General features: G+C 43.3%; 2 pseudogenes; both read left to right on the top strand.

Moving 5' to 3' along the window:
* Window positions 1–3,011: 3,011 nt before the first annotated feature.
* Window positions 3,012–4,709, top strand: LOC102499019 (vacuole membrane protein 1 pseudogene; annotated as a pseudogene).
* A 240-nt stretch (window positions 4,710–4,949) lies between these two features.
* On the top strand, window positions 4,950–5,273 carry LOC102491136 (ATP synthase subunit f, mitochondrial pseudogene; annotated as a pseudogene).
* The last annotated feature ends 727 nt before the right edge of the window (window positions 5,274–6,000 follow it).

Here is a 6,000-nt window from a genome sequence, read left to right as displayed (position 1 = left end):
GTAGGTCATCCTCACAGAGTGTCATGTTTTACCACTGCAGCCCTGTCTGGCCCCTATTTTCTTATTCTTAAACTAGCCTGAGTCAGAGTTCCTCGTGTTGGAGTGGAATTTATCCTAAATAGTACAGTTCTTTGCCCGAACTGCTGATGTTCCCAGGTTGTTCTCTATAAGCATGATGTCACAGTCCAGATAGTGCATGACGACACTCTGAAGGAGCAAAGTGATTCCTTCACAAACTATTGTGCTCAGAGTCACAATAGTACCATGCAATAGCTCATGGGAGGAGCTGATCCCTATCACAGTAAGCCAGTCCTTTGGTCTAGCCAGACTAGAGGAACCCCATTACATATGCCCACAGTCCAAACAATGTTAATTTTTCTTGGTGCTTCAACGCACCCACATACCTACAAAACTAGAAAAGTAGCCATCACAGCTCTCTTGAGGAACAGGTCATGAAGAATCCCAGAAAGCTACTAAAACATCACATCTCCTGGAATCTCTGAAATACAAGGCCACTGAGCCATGGTTCACTGTGGCTCACAGCTCTCTTAGGTTCAGCCCATTAGAACAATCTCTGCTCCAGTCCTGTTTAGTCTACAGTTGGCCAGTTGTTAGGGCTTCTATTGAGGGGTTTCTATTTCCTTCATCCCATTAAAGAACATAAGGACCTCTTCTGAGCTAGCACCTTCATAGCCCAATATCTTCAAACAAAAATTGAAGAGAAAGTGGAATCAAATTAAAAAAAAAAAAGTACACTAGGCAGTCATGGTGGCACAGTGGTAACACAACACCACACAGTGCTGAGGCCACATGGGAAGTTCTCTTGTGTATTACAGGAGCACACACATGTCTGTGATCCTAGCTAGCTAGCTGAGGATGGCAGTGGCTCACAGTATAAAAGAGCAGTTAGCGTAATGGCTATGTCGCTGGACTCCCGCATAGTCTACCGCAGTTCGCGTCCCGGACCCGGTGGCTTAAAACTCACGCCGGGTGCGTGTGCTTGTGTGCCCAAGATCCCAAGAGGAGAATGAAGGAGAAGGGATTACGGTGTGACCATCCCCCCTGGGGGGTGATTTCTCGCTTTCTGTTTCTCTGTCTCTCTCTGTCTGTCTGGCGAGTGCACGCGCCCTATAGCGAAAACCTCTCCAAAAAAAAAAAAAGATCCTGAGTCTCTATCTCTATCTTATGAAGAACTAAACTTTGAAAAAATACACTGACTTAGAATTTTAGACTATATTGAACAAAGTACCACATTAAATTTCCCATTCCTGCATACATCACTCTATCAAAGTCAGTCTATATGGCACTTTGGTGCAAATTAGGGAAAGGAGACCATCCTGGGCAGAGAGCACCACTGATATAGAGCTTAGTGACCAGACAGTGCCTTTGGGTAAATCAGAAAAAGGTACCCCTTCCTCCAGGAAGATGTAGACCCTTGCTCTGACCAGGACTCCTAGCTTGGCCCCCTCGTGCTTGCTCTGCTGCAGTCCTTGTGTAGCAGAGCCTATGCCATAGATGCTCTATTTCGGTTACAAGGAATTGCCTAAAGTTAAATCAAGTAATTTGAGGTTTAACATAGGATTCAAATGCCAGGAACCCAGGATAAATCAAAACAGTTGAACTTAGGTTCCCATTGGGGCTGCTGGCTAGAAATAATGAAGTGATAAAGAGAGCGGGGATTTAGTAGGTGGAGGTGGGAAATATGGTTCCAGATACAGCTTCTCAGAGTTATTGTTATTGGCGAGACTGAGAACAGTTGATCTCTTTAGAAGAGCTCAGACGGGGATAGTCATCAAGCTTAATATGCCAATACAAATAGAAATGATTTCTATGAATTATTCATCAGACAATCCTGACTGTCTGGATGTCTGAGAAATATTAACAAATTCTAGACAGCAATCCAACGGCACCTGCCCTTTGATCATTTGTAGTGGAAGAATTCGTCATTAGTAAGTACTATAGAACTGTACCCAGATAGGTTTCTGCCACTGTAGTCAAAGTCTCAAGGCCTGTGTGGTCCAAGAGCCTCGCCACAGGTAGCCTGTGTGTCAATGCCTTGCTCATCTAAGATACCTTTAAAACTGGTAGACAATGACTTATTTACTGTCAAAACTTATCGAGAAGCGTTTACCAGAGCCAGAGAAACTTATTGCGCTCTCAACATTGCTAACCTAGACTCTCTGATATACCTACACTCACTCGTATATCTTTATGAAAAAGTATCTTTCTGTTTAACAAAATGTTTGGTTATGTAAGCGGGGACAGGTGTTCCATATGGAAAGGCTTACTTTGATTTGATGTGACTTCAGTTCTCCTCTGTTACTATGGTTGAGGATTGCAGAAAGTTTTTAATTTTGTTTTGTTTGGCTAAAATATATGAAAGCCAGAAAAGATTTATCCTAGAATATTTTTGTAACAGAAAAGAGCCTCTACGGTATTTTACTGGAGCAGTTCCCTCGTTCCCTGGGATAAATGGAAGTCTACATTGATTTGTGTCCAAGGTAAGATGGGTGAATTAACTAATGATTTGTAATTTGCTGTTTAAAATTCAAGATTGCCCTCATGGCATCCAGGAATGGATTACTAACCAGATGACTTACATATAGCATAACAGGTTAGACTAGAGACATCCAGCATACCTCCTCTCCATGGAGAAGGCCAAAACCAGACTGATAAATAGTTTCACTTTGAAAGCAGGAGTGAGAAGGGAACACTGGAGCACAGCAAGGAAGGAATGAGAAGCCTATGAGACACAGAGATGCAGGAAGAAGAAATAGAGAGGGAAATGAAATATAGTTTTGACTGTGTGGATATCTGGGGAAAAAGGAGTAAATTCTAAATACTGAGCCATCACTTGCCCCTTGATCATGTGTTGTGGGAGAATTTGTCATTTGTAAGTTCTATGGAACCTCACCTACAGTTTCTGCCACTGTAGGTGAGGTCCCAAGGCCTGTGTGGTCCAGGAGCCTAGTCACAGATAGCCTGTGTGTCAATGCCTTGCTCATCCAAGAATGGGAATGACTCAAACCCAGGGAGCTCCCCACGGAGGGGAAAAGGTAAACAAAATTCCACATGCAGTTCCCATTGCTGCCTCAGATGCCTGCTGTTGTGGCTACAGAAAAGTTCTCATAGTCCTCACAGATTTCCAAGCTAGTAAAAGTCGTTTCCTGGAGTCTATGCAGGTCCATAGAACAGGAACAGATGCTGAGTGATCCCTGTTCTGGGGACCCAAACTCCAATGGCAGAGCATCATTTTAGGAGAAGAATCACAGCTAGTGAGAGAGTCAGTCAGCAGCTGCTTCCAGGATCCTGAGATCCGGAGAAGCCGGGGTCAGAGGGGCTCTTCACCAGTTACTGATCGACGAAATGGCAGAGAATGGGAAAAAATTGTGACCAGAGCCATGTAGCAATGAACAAGGAACAACATAATGGAAATTTCACAGACCCCTCTTCAGTGAATAAAGAGAGGAGGGATCGAGAAGACAGAATATTGTCCTGTGAAGACAGTCACTCATTACCTTGCAGTGTTTTTCTCTGGAAATCCTTGTAATCTTGAAGGAATGGACCTCAAAATGATGGCATTGTCAAAGCATTGTGGTGTCTTTTTTTACTGCTGCTTGCTGTGCTTATACCTACATATTATATTGAAGGAGCACACCAACAGTATGTACAATGTACAGAGAAATGATTTCTCTTGTATGCCTACTGGATAGGCTTAGGGATTTTGTCTTCTGTTGGGCTTGGAACAGGACTGCACACCTCTGCTTTATCTGGGTCCACATATAGCTTCAGTTACATTAGCTGCTTATGAATACAATTCAGTTAATTTCCCTGAACCACCCTATCCTGATCAGATTATTTGTCTAGATGAAGAAGGCATTGAAGGAGCTGTTTCTCTGTGGAACATCATCTCAAAAGTTAGCATCAAGGCCTGCATGTGGGGTATTGGTACGGCAATTGGAGAGCTGCCTCCATATTTCATGGCCAGGGCAGCTCGCCTCTCAGGTGCTAAAACAGATGATGAAGAGTATCAGGGATTTGAAAAGATGCTGGAACATGCAGAGACTGCACAAGACTTTGCCTCCTGGGCTAAACTGGCAGTTCAAAACCTAGTATAGAAGGTTGGATTTTTGGAATTTTGGCCTGTGTGTCAATTCCAAATCCTGTTTGATCTAGCTGGAATAACACGTGGACACTTTTTAGTACCTTTTTGGACCTTCTTTGGTGCTACTCCGATTGGAAAAGCAATAATTAAAATGCATATGCAGAAAACCTTTGCCGTAACAACATTCAGCAAGCACACAGTGGAGCAGCTGGTGGCTTTCATTGGTGCTGTCCCCGGCATAGGTCCATGTCTGCAGAAGCCCTTCCAGGAATACCTGGAGGCTCAGTGGCAGAGGCTACACCACAAAAGCGAAATGGGCACACCACAGGGAGAAAACTGGTTGTCCTGGATGTTTGAGAAGCTGGTCGTTGTGATGGTGTGTTACTTCATCCTGTCTATCATTAACTCCATGGCACAAAGTTATGCCAAACGAATCCAACAACGGTTGAACTCAGAGGAAAAAAATAAGCAGAGAAAGTTTTTAACTGCAGAAATTAGAATGAGTGAGTTCTGCCTTAAATTGGGAGGAATCCAAACCAGAAAGGAAAATTCCTTTTTCCAACCTGGATCAGTTTTTAAAACTTTTTCCCCGAAAGCAGTTTAGTCCATATTTTGCATTGACAGACTTTTCCTTTGTGTGTTAAGGTAAGGTATCCAGCCTCAATTCCATTCATGTCGTTATTTTATTAGGATGGGATGTGATAGGCAGCAGCCAACTTAAATTGCCCTAGTTGTTACTTTCAAAAAACCCGGTGATATGATTAGAGAAATCTACCACACATAAAAAAGTTCCTAAGTATGTTAAATATGTCAAGTTTTCTAGGCTTGTCACAAATGATTGCCATCAAAACATATATAAATGGAGCGGACACCAGCACTCCAAGATGGCGTCAGTCGTACCAGTAAAGGAAAAGAAACTCATGGATGTCAAACTCGGGGAGCTGCCAAGCTGGATACTGATGCGGGATTTTACCCCTGAAGGCATTGCTGGAGCATTTCAGAGAGGTTACTACCGGTATTACAACAAGTACGTCAACGTGAAGAAAGGGGGTGTTGCTGGGGTTTCTATGATGCTGGCTGCTTATGTGCTCTTCAGCTACTGCCTTTCCTATAAGGAACTCGAACACGAGCAGCGACGTAAATACCACTGAAGAGGGCCAGCATGGAGGTCATACAAAAAAAATATATATATATATATATATACACACACACACACACACACACACACACACACATACACACACACACACACACACACACACACACATATATATATATAAATGATCTAAATTGGCTAACAGTCTTGTATGTCTATCATGGTACAATTGAATATGTTATCCTGCCTAGCCCTTCTCATCCTCCAAAAAAGGCCATTTTACAATGCATTGCACTCCCTCTGGGGAAACTGATCTTTAAATGTTGAGGCAGTATAAGGAAAATCTGATTGGTGTCTCATGAATGAGCTGACACCATTTTTTTATTCTGTATATTTAGAATGAAGTCATGAAGAGACTTTATAAAGACATCTTTGATCATTCCAAATAAAGAATCACAGATAGCATTGCATCCTACCCTGGAGGTCAGGAGACCCTGCACCTCCATATCCTTGAGATCCTGCATGTCACCCCACTGCATCCACACAAAAGGCAGCAGAGCCTAGCTAACAGCTGCACCCAGTGATAGAGCAGCGACCCAAGAACCTAAGCCCACACAGCACCCTGCACGCTATAGGATAAAGAGTGCATGACTGTGAGGAAGACACTGGGTGGACTTGGGGGATCAATACAAGTGTTCACTAGAGACTCCCCCAGACACTGGAGACTGAGACCTCTGGACACTTCCCCTCCTAGATACTGAGGACTCCAGATACAACCCCCACCCATAATCTGAAAAAT

The sequence above is a fragment of the Tupaia chinensis genome, unplaced genomic scaffold (genome assembly GCF_000334495.1).
Source record: "Tupaia chinensis unplaced genomic scaffold, TupChi_1.0 Scaffold143584_1, whole genome shotgun sequence".
NCBI classification, from domain to species: Eukaryota; Metazoa; Chordata; class Mammalia; order Scandentia; family Tupaiidae; genus Tupaia; species Tupaia belangeri.
The sequence above is the reverse complement of the archived record's forward strand: the minus strand, read 5'-3'. Positions and strand labels throughout refer to the sequence as shown.